We start from the raw sequence: 18,046 nt of genomic DNA, 5'->3' as shown, positions 1-18,046 counted from the left end.
TAGATGCTGTTCTGGGCAACCCGCTAACCTGTCCACTGTGCAGTGTGGGACATTGCATCTGCCCATCAGATCTGAGGACCTCACCCAGTGCAGGTTTTCGCCATTCCAATGGGCTGTGCAGTCACAGCCTCGGCCTGGGCTAGAGCCAAAGTTCAGACACAGTCGATGTTCTGTGAGGCTGCTGGTTGTCCTTTTCTAAGAGACTCTCGCTGGCTTCCTCTTGGCTTATCAACTGTAGAGGCGACAGGTGTTCTCACACAAGGTGGCCAAGATGCAGGACAGCACCTTCCTCTTTGACCCTGGCCATCTCTTGAGCTGTGTGCAAGGCCAGGCCAGGATGCGAACACTGACAGAAGCTTTTGGGAACCTGCAGGTGCAGGGAGAGTTGTATCGAGGGGCCACTGGGTAAGAGGGTCCCAAGTTTCTGTGGAATGCCCTCTCCGGGGTAGGGCTTTGCACTGCATGGCGAGGGAGGAAGTAGGGCACATCAGTCTCCACAGTTTTCTCCAGTGGGATCCGATTCAGAGTCCCAGCTTCCCAGGTAGAACAGTTCATCAGGAATGCCCACACACACGTTGGGTGGGCAGGTACTTCAACAGGGGCTCGATGATCACATATCTGCTGGTGAAGCAGTACATGTGTATCTTGTAGATGGATGGCACAATTTTTAAATAATGTCCAGCAGGTCTTCATCAGATTCTTGGTAATGGATCACCAAGGGGTGTCTTTAGAGACAGCCAGTTGCAGCTGTCTCTCAAATACCTCATGCTGTTCAAGGACAGGCGTAGTGTACTTGGGGGATACCATTTCCCCAAAGGCCACCTCCTTTGGATGTCTTAGAGCTTGCACAAAACTTCTTGACTCTCACCATAATAATGTGAAGTAAGGTGAAGGCGTCGGCCAAAGGCCCCCTAACCCAAACTTCTTTCATCAGCTCTTCTCACAGGCAATTTGTCAGCATCCAAGGATCCTACAAGTCTGCAAATCAGCCCTGAAATTCCTTAGGGAAGGAACTGCTATAAATTTTCTTGAACTCTGTAAAGGTTCCTTTGGGTTTTTTTTTTTTTTTTTTTTTGAGACAAGGTCTAACTATGTATTCCACACCAACTTTGAATTCACTATTTAGCCCAAACTGGCCTTGAAATCATAGTGATCCTTCTGCCTCAGCCTCCTGTGTGGGATTACAGGCATACCACCCCACCCAGTCCGTAAAAGTCCCTTTGAGGCACAACTTGGAGTATAACATGTCCAAGTGACAATGAGTATCAGTGAAACCTTTCTCTAGCTCGGTAGAAACTAGATGTGTGTTTTCCACCCCAAAAAACTGGTATCTCCTCTGGCAATGTTCTTTTCTCCTTCACTGCTTCTTCTCCAGAGCTTCTGGAGAAATGAAATGAATGAGAATTCTGTGATCTGCCTTTTTCTGCAGGCTTCAGGCCTCTGGAGATGTTCTTAGAAGGCTCTGGAACCCCTCAGCATCTCAGTGAGACAGGCTCCTCCTGAGAGAATCTGATCTGTGGCCATCTCATCCACACCAGACTAGTCACTTCCTGAAGGTGTTCCAACATTACCTCCTATCCTTCTGCTTTCAGATTTCTAGACAGGAGTCAGCACCATCCACAAATTCTAGGGGAGCAGAGGGCTTGTCAATGACTATCCCTTAGCCCCCAGGTGGCCCTTCATTTGGTTTTTCCCGAAAGTCTATATTCACTCTCCTGTCATAGAAACTGATCCTGTCTAGCACAGACTTTTCTTCTTCCACTCTGACCTTTGGGGATGGCTCTTTCTAGTTCTGAGAAGCACTATGGTGACACTCCTGGCTGGTCCTTCAAGACAGCTGGGACACTCTCCTGGGCTCAGCTTTACTTTAGTGGTGGCAGCTTCTCCTTTCCTTTTGGTGCCAATTTCCCCAGGATGTCACAGGTGGCCTTCAGGTCCAGGTCTCAAAGCCTAATTTCCTTTTCTGGACTTGTTTGGCTCCTCGGTCACATCATTCTGTAGGGAAAAGGGGCTGGTAGGCATGAAAAGAACAAAACAGGCACCTCATTAGGTTTTCCAGCTAATCCTGACTAGAGAAAGTCTCCTGAGATCAGTTTCAAGGGCAGAGGTAGAGAAGTAGAAAAAACATATTTAAAAAAAAGGGCACCAAATCACCTTGAGACTTGCACCAAAAGACCAGAAGGAAAGCTGATGGGGAGGACAGAGAGCCAAATGCATGGAACCAAAAAGCTGAGATAGCTAACCCTCCTCACCTCCAACAGAATGCAGGACAGATTCAAGGGAAAGGGGGCTGCCTGAATTTGAGGAAAGTTACTATTCCATGTATACAAATATATACTCACATTTATGCACTACCACACACACACACACACCCTCTCACTAAGTGCAAAAGCTAACCATGGATAAAAGATTCCTAACCGACCAGCTGCTCATCCCAGAGATAAGGTCCTGTTAGGGATAAACAGAAGTTACAAAAAGTCCCCCAAAAGGAATGACATACACAAGGGGGCCCTGGTCTAATTAAAGGCAGCTCAGGGAACTGATAGAGTTATGGCAAGTTCCAGGTAAGGAGGAAGGTCCCTGATACTCAATAAAACAGGAACAAAGGTCCATGGGTTCTCCATCTTTCTGGAACCCTCTGGCCCTGTTCTTACAAGAGTGGCTATCTATTTTCTCCTTTTTCTCCCTTTCCAATAAAGTGTCTTCCTTTCTGAACTTGGTTCCTTTCATCTGTTACTGGTGCTGGGTTTATGCAGCAGTGTCCCGTAGCCTGGAGGTAACAGTTCTGATCCTCAACCTCAGCTGCCAACTAAAAGAGTTCACAGAGTTGTAGAAACTATATTTAGAACCAACCTTAAGTAGTTCTTCTAGATAGAGGTTAGCAGAGCATGGAGAGATCCCTTCCACGAAAGGAACCCCTGAGAGCTCCCATGCAGGCAGCCTTCGAGCACAGCCTCGCTCACCAGAGGATGAAGAGGAGGAGGAAGAGCAATTTTTGCAGTGTGAGTGAAACAGTTTTGCCCTAGTATAAATTATTGTACAATTATGGCAGTGGTCTAGCATGGCGGAAAGCCAAAGCAGGAATGCTTACTCTTTCTTTCCTTCCTTTCTTTCTCCCCCACTCCCTAATTAAAACTCCCTTTCTGTTCCAATCAGTTCCTCACACATCATCAGTGCCCATCCCAAGCACTGCTTCGGGTCAGAGGTCAGAAAACCTCCTGCCATGTTTGTCTCTGGAGAAGGAGATGGCCCAACGCCACAGATGGTGTGCTCCTTTCCACGTCCTCAATAAACGCGTTCTTTTCAATTTTTACTTTTCTCTTCTCTATTGCACCTGGAAACGGTAACAGTGAGGAACTCCTGGTCAGTCTCCGTGCAGGCCACGACGCAGTGGGCCTGGGCTTTGAGGCACCTGGGGCTCCTAGCGCTGCAGCAAGACCAGAGACAGAAGGGGGCCCCCTTCCTTCTGAGGGGGTTGCTGCACTCTTGCCCGACCTTGCATCTCTCCTCCTTCCAGCCACCCGTTACAGTGCCCCAGGAGTTTCAGCAAGGCGCCAAGCTCTTTTGCTTTTTGCATTTTGGCCCCGAGGCCCCGCCCCGAGGCCCCGCCCCGAGGCCCCGCCCCTCGACAACCTGGCGCTGGCTGGTGCCTTTACAGTCCCTACCCTGGCTCAGACTTCTCCCCCGGTCCCAGGCTCGGCTATCCACCTGGAACCAGTCCCGAGGCCTTAGATTTGATGGAGGTGCAGGGAAAGAAATAAAAAAATACAGAAAGAAAGAAAAAGGGAAGATTTCCGATGTCTGTATTGGTAGAGCTGTGATCTACACACACACATCTCAGTTCCCACCCCAGAAGCCCTAGAAGAGGAAGCCCTGTAAGTGGCGAAAGTCCTTTAAAATAATCGGAATAGAGCGAGCAAAAAAGACAAGTGCAATGGTTTGGATGTTCAAAGTCCCCCCAAAGCCCTTGTGATTAAAGGTACGCAGGGTAGTGCTATTGTGAGGCGGTGGAACATTTAAGAGCCTTAACTTACTGAGGTGGGACCCCAATCCTATCCTTTTTCTTTGTTTCCTGGTTCATGAGGTGGGTGGTTTGCAACACCATGTACACTCAACATGACATACCACCTTCACAAGGGCCTGCAGATATGAGGCCATTTAATGTTAGACTGGAACCTCCAGAACCAAGAGCCAAAAGAAACCTGTTTTCTTCCTAAGTGTACTGTCTCAGGTATTTCACTATAGTAAGGAGAAATTGACATCACATTGGAAAACAGATACGTAGGAATCTAAGGGTAAGTTGTCCTCAAGAACAGAAGACCTGTTTTTCACATGCCATTTTGTTTTCTTCTTGCTAAGAGGAAAGCTGGGCAAACCAGTGCAATCCAAATCAACCACTGTTGCTTATAACACTGAATGGGATTTACAAAATTAGAAGACGAAAGTGAAAAGGTAAGGACCAAAAGAAAAATCAGACTGTGAGCCTCGTCATTTTCATCTGTTGTCTTCATTAAACTCTACTAGTTTTTGGCATAATTATTGCTTAGAGGTACGCACATTTTAAATCATATTTCACAAATCAAATTATTGACTCTTCTCCCACAGTTTTTAAAATTGGAAATAAATGTTGAAAGTAATCAAATTCTTTAGCATCCATGGAAATGATTATGATTTTTCTCCTTAACTAATCCATATAATTTCTTTTTCTTTTTCTTTCTTTCTTTCTTTCTTTCTTTCTTTCTTTCTTTCTTTCTTTCTTTCTTTCTTTCTTTCTTCCTTCCTTCCTTCCTTCCTTCCTTCCTTCCTTTCTTTCTTTCTTTCTTTCTTTCTTTCTTTCTTTCTTTCTTTCTTTCTTTCTTTCTTTCTTTCTTTCTTTCTTTCTTTCTGAGATAGGATCCCACTATGCAGTTCAGGCTGGACTTGGGCTCATTTGTAGCCAGGCTGGTTTCAGACTTGCAATGATCCTCCTACCTCAGCCTCACAAATTCTGGGATTACAGGAATGTGCCACCATATCTGACTAGATTGATAGAACTATTGAACTGTTTTTCCACTCCTAAGATGAGTCTTGAATAACTAATCCATGTTCTTTAATTATATGGATTTTTCTTCTTCTGAACTTTCATTGTATTTTAGCTACTCGATTCACAGGGACATTTGAAAAAACAATGATTTTTTACTATACTATTATTTCAATAATACACAGATAAGTACATGAGTAAATCTATATTCAAGAAGTATATTGTTTTTTTCTAGAATGTGTACTTTACCTAAGGATGGGAAATGTTAAACATAAACACAGCAAGAACTTTACAGAAACTTTCTAAGTTTTGTGTATGTATATTTTCTTAACACTTCATTGAACTTTGTGATCTTCATATTTTTATTCTTTTTTTTTCTGTCTTTTTTTTCCGGTTTTATTGGTACCAGGAATCGAACTCACGACTACCTGCTTGCAAGACAGGCGCTTATGCCGCTGAGCTAAATCCCAGCTCCATATTTTTATTCTTTGCTACCCTAACAGTTACTGTTTGAATTAGTTAAAATGTATTGACTATAAAGCACATTGTTTGTTCATAAATCCTTTAGCATTCATCTATTTTTAAAGCTGCTACTTTACTGCTAAAGTTTGAAATCAGATACTGGAAATCATTGGGTGCTTCTTTGGCTGCATAGCCAGGGAGTTATGTGACATTGGATTAGGTACTCCATTGCTGAATCCAGTGATTGTTATTTTTTTTCCTTGGGTAGTTTATGTTCCCAATTTCTTTTTAATCTAATTAATCCATTCACCATTTTGGCAGACTTCTGCTGTCTCACAGTAAAAAGAGGGACAGGGAACATGAGGCCTTCATCTGTAATATTCTTCATTCCACGGGGTGTCGTTGGGGTGAGAGGACTGAGATCACTTACCTAAATCAGACTCTCATCTGAAAGTGGGACTGATGCAAGATGCAAAGAATGTAAGTATATAATTCAAAAGTGAATCTATGTATGTGAAAACACACATTATATGTTCACAGACATAATTATATACATGCCAGTGTCTCAGCAAAAATTCCAATTTGATATTTTAGCCATACTTTAAATATATGGTATTACTTATCATTAGCACAAGAGCTTTTAACATTTCAGGAGCTGAGTAGAATTTTCTATAATAGGAGCCCCTAGTATAAATACTTTTTTAAAAAAAATCAGGAGAAACATACCTAAGTTTTTCTGAATTATAGATTTGTGAAGTTAAAATACCTCTTGTTGTCACCACTCCAATAAAATATTTGTCTGATTAAGCAAAAAAAACAAGCATGCCAAATGTTTATTATATCTGTAGTTTGCATGTGGAATTTATGTTTGCCTATAAATGCTTTGTTATGGAGTTTCACATTAAGTTAGTTATCCTTACCTTTAAAAATTATTCAACTTTAGCTTTTTCATCAAGTCATCCTCTTCTGAGCTCCATTTTTTTCTAGCTTGGTAAATTATTAATTTTTTTGTCTTTTTATTAAATATTTTTTAACATCTGCTGATATATCTTACTTTATCACTATTTGTATATTTTTAAATATACAAATAATGAGACTTTATCACTATTTGTATATTTTTAAATGATGTTCTTTCATGAAAATATCCTTATAAAAATTGCTTTTGCATTGTGTGTACACTTATTTATATAATTAAAAACAAATTAATTGCAGTCATAGGTGTTATTCAGATAACATTGTTTACTCTGACCTTTACTATATAGTTATTTTCAACATCTGTCTCATTTGAACCTTCTTTGACTCATCAAGACAGTAAAATATTAGATGATATATTCCTCACTGTGCTTAACCCATTTAAATTCATTTCTGTATATCCATGTTCCCTATATTGTTATGTACTAGTTTTTATCTTTTTCTTTCATTATGTTCTTAAACTAGATTCTTAAAAAGAAATTAGTTTCAAAACAATGGTTCTCTTAAAGTGGCATTCTTGAGAAGTTGTACCTATGAGCACTGTCTCACCAAGTGATTGAGAGAACTCTTGATATTTCTGGGTGTCATCACCACTTTGGGGCATTTAAAAATTCAGTACCATTTAGTGCTGCTGCTGTATTGAGAAAATGATTTTCACATTGATGTGTAATCTTTATTTCAATTTTTTGTTGTTTTAATTAAGAGCTTGGAATATTTTTAATTTAGTAATTGAGTATCAAACCTTTTATTTATTCATTTATTTTTATTTTTTATCAGTACCGGGGATCAAACTCACGACCACCTGCTTGCAAGGCAGGTGCTTATGCCGCTGAGCTAAATCCCCAGCCCCAAACTTTTTAAGTAATATAGCTGCTCCATTAACTGACATGTCTCTGTAACATATTTTAAAGTTTTCCTTATAATATATCATAATGATTTTCAACAGATTTTGAATCACAAATAAGTAATACACAGATGAAACCATATGGAACAAATTTTTCCTTTTCTGCTTTAAGTTTTCCTTCTTTTTTTCCTGTATATTTTCTTATGATAAATTAGGCCTCATTGTAACCTCTGATTTTTCTGACTTTTTGTGGTTCTCATAGATTATAAGCATCAACTTCAGAGTTAGGGTGAGTTTCCAAATATAAACAAACATGTAAATGTATGTTATTAAGGAGATGGAGCCTTTTCAGATTAAACTAGGCACGTGCTTTATGTAGGTGGAGTCTGTTAAAATCAGGAAGAAATAGGTGTTGCATAGAAAATAATTTAATAAGTTGAACTGGGTTTTATGCTTATGAACTTTTCAGTGATACAGTTCCCTATTTATCTATTATGATCCTGTAGACTAAGCACCACCTTATGGGCAGAAAGTCTATGTTAACAACCTGGCTCTCACACCTTCCATGTAACATCGAACAAATAACTGACCTTTGTTATTTTCTCTCAAATAGGCACAGTAACCTACTTCTTAAGTTTATTGAGAGGCTTAAATGCAATTATAAGTATAAAATTATTAGTGCCCAGTAGATTTGGTTTTTGTCTTTATTCATCTTCTCCTTGTATGTGCCATTTAAGTGCTAGCCCGTAGGGGATAAGAAATATTAATATGAATTGTAACCAAATAGTGTTAAAACATACTTATTACATTATTTAAAACCTCTTCAAAGAAGTAGTGAGGCATCTGTGCTTGTGAATGCTTCACCACATCTAAAAAGAACATTCACAGACAGAAGTTTTAAGTCATGTTAACATGATCAGATCAAGTGGCATATAAATAGTTCACAGGGCGTTTTAGTTGCCTTGAGACGTTCTGATGATATGGTCAAGGTGAGTGAGAGTTCAAAGTAAAGAGAGTGCTAAGTTATTTTGCTCAATGAAATAGGTGAAATTTTGCCTGGGGAAGGAAGGTGAGAAAGTTTGGAGATAAGGAGAGAGCCAGGAGAGGGAGAGGAAGCCAAGAGAGAGAGGGAGAGAGCAAGAAAGCAGGAGAGAGAGCCTTGTTCATGGCTGAATGAGATGACTTAATGAAGAAAACTGTCCAGTGAGATTACAGTATCTAATAGTTAGCAGTTTACTGTTCTGCGCAACAGTAATTTTAATTGCGACCTCTACACCACCTGAATTGTTATTTGCAAATCTGTAGTTGTAACTCTGGATCGAGAAATATTTTAGTGCATGTAAAATAATTTAAAATATCATATGTTAACCAGTCTTAAAGTTTCAACTGTACAAGTAGATTAGAAGAAAAATGAGCACCTGAAAAAGAGATTTATGAGAACAAGAAATAAAAAGATAGCAGAAATGAAATTGAAGTGAATTAAATATAGGATGGAAAATTGTGTTCTGAAGAGATTATTTTTCTGTAGCCTCACCAATACTGGGTATTATATTGAAATAAATATTATTCATTTAATATTGAGGATTTAGAAAAATAGTAAAGTTGAATTTTTCTTGTATGTATTGAACTTTTAACATATTGATCAATTGATTTAATAAAGATTTATTGATGTATGTCATATTTCTAGACATTATAAAGATAAGTGAGTTCTGGACCCTGGCCTCAAACTCATGATTTCATTCAAAGATAACATGGAAAAGTTAATAAAAGTGGTTATTACAAGGCCTGTGTGTAAGAGGGGTAGATGTTGAAAAATAAAGATGTATTCTTTGCAACTCCCTATGACACATGTAATCAATATGTACTATGAGCATGTACTAATAAAAAGAGAAGTTTTTTACTTGTTTACAGAAAAGAAGCCATTTAATGAAAAGGGAGTGTCATGGTTTATGTTGGTGGCCCCCAGGCCTCATGCCTCTGCATTGTGCATTTGTGATTGGTTCATTGTCCAGAGCTTGGATTGGGGGTGTGAGCGCTACATCGTCCTAGGGGGGTGGAGCCAGGATGTAGTGTAATGGCAGGAAGAAGGTGTGTCTCTCTTTCTCTCTTGCCAGTTTCCTCCTTGCTGTTTGCAGCCCCCATGAACTGCGGCCCAGCCATGCCACCCTGCCTTGGAGTCAACTGAGTGTGGACTGAAACCTCCAAAAACTGTAAGAAATAAACTTTCCTTTCCCAACTTTGGGAATCAGGTATTTTGTCTCAGCGATGAGTTAAAAGTAACTAAGACAGGGAGTTATTAAAAACTTTAAGTTTTGATCAAGTGATCCCATGGAATTTTATACATGTAGAGCTGTACTCCTCTATGAATTCTTTGGTTTTTAGAAAGGTTTTAGGTTTGTTAAAAGGCCGTGCCAATTCTTTACAATTGTAAGGTTTCTGTTTAATACGCATGCCATATTGATGAGTAAGAATTGAACTTGGGTTGAATCCTCTGTTGCAATCTTTACAGTCATAGCATTTCTGTTACATGTAAGTTCACTGGTGTCCAGTAAAATACGAATATTGGTGAATGGCTTTGCTGCATTCTTTACATTTGTAGTATTCTCTCGGATAAGCTCTCTGCTATTGTTTACAGTTTTTGGTTTCATTTGGTTTCACAATCTTCATAGGATTTCTCCTTGTTATGATTTTTCTGGTGCTAAGAAAAATCTCATCTTTGATAAAAGGTTTTGCTGCCTTCTTTGGATTGGTTGATTCTCTTTCCAGTATGACTTCTCCAGAGTTGATTGTAGACTGTGTTTTGATTAGACTGCTATAAACATTACATTTATAAGTATGAATTATCTGATACTTAATAAGAATTGAGATTGATTGGAAAACTATGTAGGGTTTTTCATCAATATGAATTTGCCTACGTTTAGTAAAATGTGATATTTGAAGAAGCATTTTGCCATAGCTTTACTTTTCCATGGTTTCTCCTCAGTATGAATCCTCTAGTGTTGAGTAAATTATGAATAACTACTGACAGATTTGCCATATTCATTGCATTGGTAGGGTTTTTGTTCAGTATGTATTCTTTGGTGTTGACTAAAGTATGATGAACTATGGAAAGACTGATGTATCAAAATATATGTATGATTTTTTCCAGTATGAATTTTCTGCTGTTCACTAAGGTTTGTTTATTAGCGAAAGGTTTGCTACACATTTTGCTTTGGGAAGATTTCCCTCCAGTATGAATTAGTGTTGAGTAAGGACTGAATTTTGATGAAAAGCTCTGCCATGAAAACTCTTCCCATTTATCAGATTAATCTAGAGTGTGAATTATCTGGTGTTGAGTGAGGGATGAAGTAAAGACTGTCCCACAATCTTTAAATTTGTAGAGTGTCATTCTAAAGTCTATTTTCTGGTGTTAAATTATGGGCACTGAATAAAGACTTTTTCACATTTATCAATTTAGTAAATATTTTCTGGAAAATGAATACAATGATTTTTACTGGGATCTGTGCCATGGAAAGATTTTTTAAATGAATATTTATAGTGTTGATAAGTTTTTATTCCGATGAAAATATCCAGGTAATTATGCAGAATATATTCCTCAATAAAATTTTTCACATGATCCTTACATATGTCATGTGTTTTCTATATATGTGTCTGAATTTTATTTAAGCATTAATAAAAGGATAGACAGCATATCATATTTATCATAATTATGTATTTTGGCACACAGATTATATATTTGTTGAGTGCAGAAAAATAAACCTTTTTTAAAGCATGTGAGCGTTCACTTGTGTTCTCTGTTAAGTAATTCTTATATAGATGTGTAGCCGCTCTCTCTTGACTATTTGTAATTTCAGGTTTTTGCTTTCTTTCAGAAAAGTGACGATGTATGCTTTGCAGGAACTTGGATCTCTTAATTGAAAAATAGAACATGACGGCTGCTTTAGATTCTTCCAGAAAACATTGACATTTCTTTCCCTGTACTGTAATCAAGACAAAATCAAAGACATGACAGAGAATACTAGAAAAACTTTCCCCAACTATTTCTAGTCAGTCATCAGGCTATACAGAAAATAACTCTTAATTTGTGACTCTGAGGTCAGATTTCAACTGTACAAAATTAAATCTAAAAAGGAGAAATCATTTTTAAATGATAGGCAGCAAAATTTTATGCTACTGAAATTTCTCAAGTTATTCTAAGTCATCATTGAAAAATGTGTAATTCTTCCAGAAATAAGAACATAAAAAAGAAGAAAAAAATCACTTGAAAATGTTTTAATTTGTACCCAAAAAGTCTCTATTTATTTTCTTGAAAGCAGAAATTTAAAACTTACTTATCCAAATCAGAAGCTCCGAAGAAACAGTGTTTTTTTTTTTTTTTTGGTCTTTTTGAGACATTGTCTTGCTATACAGTTCCAGCTAGCTCACTCTGTAGCCCAGGCTGGTCTCAGACTTGCAATTATTCTCCTGCCTCAGCCTCTCAAGATCTGGGATGGTAACAACATGGCATCTTAACGTATTTTTTTTCTCTTTTTTCTTAATGCAGTTTTAGTTTGCATTTCTCTAATGGCCAGAGATATTGAACATTTTTTCATTTATTTGTTGACTATTTTTAGTTCTGAGAAGTGCCTGTTTGTTTCCATTCGCCATTTTTTGACTGTCTTTCATTTCAGTGAGTATAATCTTTGAGTTCTTTATATATTCTAAATATTAATCCTCTATTGAGGGAATACCTGGCAATTTTTTCCTGTTTTTTAATTTGTCTCTTCATTCAGTTGGTTGTTTCATTGACTGTACAAAGACTTTTAAATTCTATGTGATCCCATTCATTGCTTCTTGAAACTATTTCTTGTGCCATTGGAGTTCTGCTCTGAAAGTTCTTGCCTATTGCCTGTGCCATCAAGGGTTTTACATATTTTATCTTCCAGAATTTTAAGTTTTTCTGGTTTAACACTTAGATTGTTGTTCTATTTTGATTTTAGTTTGGTGCATGGTGGAACATATGGGTCTACACTCAGTCTTCTCTATGCAAACATCCAGTGTTCCCTATACCATTTATTAAAGAGTGTGTCTTTCTTCCAGTGTATGTTTTCAGTTCTTTTGTCAAATATCAAATAGGAGAATATACCCAGTTGTTGTTTCTGCTTCCACCATTGTGTTTCATTGAGCCACGTGCCTATTATTCCAATACCAACCTGTTTTAATTATGGTAGCTTTGTAGTATAACTTCAAATCTGAGAATATGATGTCTCCTACCTTTCTTTTGTTACTCAGGATTGTTATTGCTCTTCTGGGTCTCCTTTAATTCCATGTGAGTTTTAGAATTATTTTTTCTAGACCTGTGAAAACTGTTTTTATTATTTTTCTTAGGATTATGCTCATATATATCAGTTTTGGCAGTATGGTAAGTCTCTGATATAGGAACAAGTCCCATTCTGGATGAACTTTTGTAAGTTGGATTCACTTGTAAGGCTGATAGAGTGACTTCATTGACAGAGTAGACTTCACATGTTCTATGATCTTGTCCTTGTTCTTTAGAATTGTTTCAATGGTGGACAATTCATGTTATAAAAGAGAGCAACGTCTACCATGGTCCAAATCTCAATTATTTTTCTTTTGTTTCCACAGTGCTTTGTGCTTCCTAGCAGTCTCCTCCATACCACCACTGCTTTTTGTCTTGCTTATGGTCATCCTGGGTTCTTACACTGTGCAGGAAGCAAACAGCAGCACAAGTGGGACAGTGCTGTGCAGACATGCGAGCTTCTTCTGTGATTTTTTTGTATCTATAAATGTTGACAATGCAAGATCTGATCATATCTGTGAAGTTTTTATTTGAATATTTCTGAGTTAAGGACTTATTGTATAGTCATTTGGAGTATATAGTTCTGCCTATCCAGGAATATAGTATATCTTTCCATTTTTAAATATCCTCCTTAACTTCCTTTTCCAGAGTGATGTAATTTTCATTGTAGAGGTCATACATTTACTTTAAGTAGGTTAATTCTTAAGTATTTATTTATCTTGATGCTATTGTGAATAGTATTGTTTTCCTAATTTATTTCTCATTGAGTTAATATTAGTGTATAGGAATATTATTTTATTTTTGTTTATTTTGTATCTTTCTATGTTGTTGAATTTGGTTATTAATTCTAGGAGTTTTGGGGGGCTTTTTTTAAGTACAGGTCATGCCATCTGCAGAAAATGAATGATACATTCACCTTAACTTTTCCTACATGTATCCCATTTGTTTCTTTACTTTGCCTGATTGTTTTGGATAATGTTCCCGGATTTTGTTGAGCAGGAATGGCGATAGTGGACATTGTTCTCTTATTCCTGATTTTGTATGTGTGTGTGTGTGTGTGTGTGTGTGGTTCTGGGGATCAAACCCAGCGCTTGTGCATGCAGGCAAGAACTCTACGATTGAGCCCTTGTTGCTGATTTTGGAGGGAAAGCTTTCAGTTTTTCCCCTTTAAATGATTTGGCAGTACATTGGCATATAATATGTGTTTTATGTGATTAAATATAACATTAAAATACATTTGCATGGTGAATATAAAAGTGGCAAATCATTTTAAAAAATTCATTATAATGAAAGATTGCTTTTAATATTAAAATTTTTTCACTTAAAAATGTTAAAAGATGTAAGTTAGGATGAAAATAGTGCATCTGGTACCACAGTTTATAGAAACAACGTCAGAATTTGATCCCTTAATGTAATTATAATATTCTTTATTAATATAAGTTACGGGCTTTCTGTGTGTCATTGGTATGCATTTGTGGGATTGTTAAATACTTTCATTTCCATCACATATTTTTCAGCCTCCTCAATCCTGTAGGTTTCTTTTGGTTTTCCAAATCATCGTGAGATAAAATCATCTTTGTGCTCACAATGTAATAATGTAATGATGCCTAATGATACTTCTTGAGAAATATGCAATAGAAAAGCAGTTATTTCTGGGGACTGCAGACATTTAGGCCAAGTGTCTCTAGTAAGTAGTTACTTTAGTAGATGTGAATACATTCAGGTGCATGTGAATCACACCTAGCACTTGTTAATTATGTGCCATTAGTGAACAGTCCTCCAGGTCTCCTGTAGAATACAGGCTTTGTTCTCCTCTACATAACCAATCCTACAGTGGCAGTTCTGCCATTCAGTACCTCATAAAATCATCAGATACAGCACTCGCAAATGGATAAATTCAGAAGTCTAATATCTTAGTTACTTTCCTCTTGTTGATGGGACAAAATACCCAACACCCAAGATTAAAGAGGGAAAGGTTTATTTAGCTCACAGTTTGTGGAGATTTCAGTCTATAATCAGCTGGCTCCAAGGCAAGGTGATTTGGCTGAAGGGCAACCATTCATGGTAGTGGAAGACAGCAAAAGCAACAAGAGCAAAAGGGGAGGAGCAAGCCTCTTTTCCTCTTTTACATTATATGCAGACCACCACCCTAGGGCAAGTGTAGCATTCATACCATTTCTCTACCCTCCTCTTGCACAGGCTGAGAACGTTTATAAAGTGAGGACCCTGGCCCCATGCTGAATCGAGCTGGAAAGCTGTGACTGTTTCCTGAGATGAAGGTCTGAAAATAACAGGTCCAGGTTTAATAAGCTGTCCTTGAAAAGCCCCCTACTCATCCCGTGACCACATGAGGCTTTGGGGACATCCAGACACAAACCCCAACATTCTGCCCTGGACACCTGAAGACTTGTGCACTTCCTTTTAATGCAAAAGGCATTTGGTCTATTTGCAAGAGTTGCCAAAGTCCTAACAACGTAAGCATTACTGAAAAGTCCAAGTCTCAAGACTCCTCTGAGATTTAAGGGAAACTCTTATCTTAGAGGCTATGTACAAATTAAATTTAAACACTTTCGATGTTTGGTGACACAAGACAAATATTTTCATTCCAAAAGTTACAAAAAGAGGAATACAAAGAAATGATACCAAAGCAAGTCCAAAAGCCAGGAGGGCAAACATTGAATCCTGTAGTTCCATGTGCATCTGAGGAAATCTGAGCTACTCTGTGGTAAGATGCAAATCAAAGGGTCTGAGATGATCTACCCTGTTATGGTGTGATACATTGTGTCAACTCAAAAAGTTTAGAAGTTTACCTAAGAGACTCATCAGGGAGCCAGGGTTCTTAATTTGTAAATATCCTCATCTTGTGCAAGAGGAGGGCAAGGAGATTTTGTCAGTGCTTTACCCACCCTGGAGGGGCAAAGAGTGTCCTGGGAAGAATATAGGGGATGAAAAGTGCTTTGCTCTCCCCACACTTTTTCTCTTGTTGCTTCTGTCACCTCGAAGTGTTGCCCCTGTGCCATGCCACCTGCCTTGGAGCTGGCTGATTATAAACTGAAACCTCCACAAACTGTGAGCTAAATAAACCTTTCCTTCTGTAATTTCGGGTGTTGGGTATTTTGTCTCAGCAATGAGATAAAAATAACTGAGACATACCTCATGACATTTCTGGTGGTAATAGCTCCCATGATGTCTCTCTTGGGACTCCTTGTGGTTTTCCTCAGATGAGGCATGTTCCTGTCTTTTACAAACTTCTAGGGTCTCCATTGTGCTGTTGGCTTCACCTTCACAGCTTCACATATTGCCCACTTGGGCACACTGACTGGTTTACTAGGCCTTTTTCTGAAAATTTGAGGTAGAAGCCTTCTTACCCCCACAACTCTTGCATTCTGCAGGTGCCTAAAACTAGCACCATATGGATGATGCCAAGGTCTGCTTCCAGCTGGAGCAATCACCAGGTTTTCCTTTCTCTCGGCTATAAGGGTCGAGTGCCTGAATCACTGGGCATTCTGAATTCATTCCTGAGAAACAGATTTTCTATGCTGTCACCATTCTGTCAACATCATGTGGCTACTGCCATTCTGGAATATGGTACTCTGTGGCTTTCTCCTCCAAGCAAAGTATTTCATTCTTGCAATTTTGAGGCTGAAAAAAAGTGGAGACTTGCTTCTTCTTTTGCTGCCCTCAGCCTATCTTTTCTTTCTCTGTTCCTTAGCAGTTGAGGTCTCCTCAGTTCTATCTTTGGAGCTCACAGCTTTACTGGAACTTCCCTTCTGGCCAACACAACACTTTAATTCATTCTGCTGGACTCTCTACACTTGATTCTCAACATAAATCTGGCTAAAAGCTCCCAAAAGCAGCCATACCACAGCCTCAGCATTCAAATGCTTTGAAATTTCTTCTGCCAGATGATTAGTCCACTGCTCTTAATTTTGTCTCAAAGTACTGGACATGATTAAAATGCAGACAAACTTCCTGCTAAGGCATAACACATCATCTGGACTCCAGCAGCCAACGAGACCTTCTTCCCAGCAGAAACATCTCAAGCCTGTTTACATATTTTCTGGTTTTCTGAACAGAATCTCCCACACAGAACAGTCTAAGGTGTTTCAGCTTTACTCCTTTAGGCAACATGTCTGAACCTTTCAGAACTCTTCCCACAAGCCCTTCTCAAAGGCTCTTGAACCACATGGTCAGGTATAGTCACAGCAATGACTCTACTCCTGGTAACAAATTCTGTCTTCGTTACTTTTCTTTCATTTGTAAGACAAAATACCCAACACCAAAGGTTAAAGAGGGACAGGTTTATTTACTTACAGTTTGTGGAAGTTTGTAATAACAGACAAGTCTGTAATCACCTTGCTGCAAGGCAGGGTGGTATAGGTGAGGGACAACTGTTCATGGTGGTGGAAGAGAGAAAAAGCAACAAGAACAAAAGAGGAGAGGTGCAAGCCTCTTTTCTTCCCCTACATTATAGGGGAATCAAGGCTATCGGAATGTAATGTAAAGCCCATGAGTGGAGAACAATACAGCTTTGGTGGAAGGAGTGGCTTATTCAAGCTGGTGAATCAAGCTGGAAAGCTGAAACTCTGTTTCCTTAGATGAAAGCATGAAAACTAGAGGTCCAGTTTTAGCAAGCTGCTTCAAAAACCTCATCCTTCTGTGACCACATGACACTTTGTGGGGACACCTAAACGCAAATCATAACAACAGGTCACTTTATTTCACCATTCTGCCAGCACCCTGTTCCTGACAACTCACACGCATGTGTAAGCAGTATGCCTCTCCCGAACTCCATCTTCAGAAACAGCCTAGAGTGTCATTGTTCCTGTCTACCCATCACAGTTCTTCAAAACTACCTAGAAGGTCCTTATTATATCTCCACCCTGGGATCCAAAATCTGCTGTAGCCATCAGGTATCTTCCTCTTTGTAGATTTCTTTTTTCTGTGAAGTTAGCTATATTTAGAGGAAGGATAATCCAGACCATATTCTTGCCTCCAGCATCTGAAGAATAAGCCACACCTTCCACCAAAGCTGTATCATTCTCGACTCAAGGGCTTTACATTACATTCCCACAGCCTGCCATTTTCTTCCCATTTGAAACTTCCTTCTATACATAATGTATCCAAGATCACAGTTCTGGCACAGAGTTTAGCTCTCACTGGAATTCAAGTGTACCTGAGTGCTAATACAACTGATTAGAGAGGTAATTATTCCATTTCAAAATAAGCGAAAATTTGCTTTCAAAGAGATGGTAGATGCCTTTGTGATTCTCAGAGCACTTACTTGAGAAAACTTTATCATATTTTCTGACCTCTGAAGTAAATTTTAACCATCCAAAAAGCAAAATGAGCCTTGTCATGCTTTTTTACTTCAAAATGTCTGTCTAGTAGCTGGAGTCCACCCTCGTGTAAATTTCATATAAACTGTTATCACATATTGTTTCCTTTA

The 18,046-nt window shown here is 38.5% G+C and overlaps 1 pseudogene; it reads right to left on the bottom strand.

The window, feature by feature from the left end:
• Nucleotides 1–228: 228 nt before the first annotated feature.
• On the bottom strand, nucleotides 229–3,577 carry LOC100718946 (putative deoxyribonuclease TATDN2; annotated as a pseudogene).
• Nucleotides 3,578–18,046: the final 14,469 nt, after the last annotated feature.

Source organism: Cavia porcellus, unplaced genomic scaffold, assembly GCF_034190915.1.
Source record: "Cavia porcellus strain 051 isolate PalLab524CR breed Dunkin Hartley unplaced genomic scaffold, mCavPor4.1 scaffold_7, whole genome shotgun sequence".
Taxonomy (NCBI): domain Eukaryota; kingdom Metazoa; phylum Chordata; class Mammalia; order Rodentia; family Caviidae; genus Cavia; species Cavia porcellus.
The sequence above is the reverse complement of the archived record's forward strand: the minus strand, read 5'-3'. Positions and strand labels throughout refer to the sequence as shown.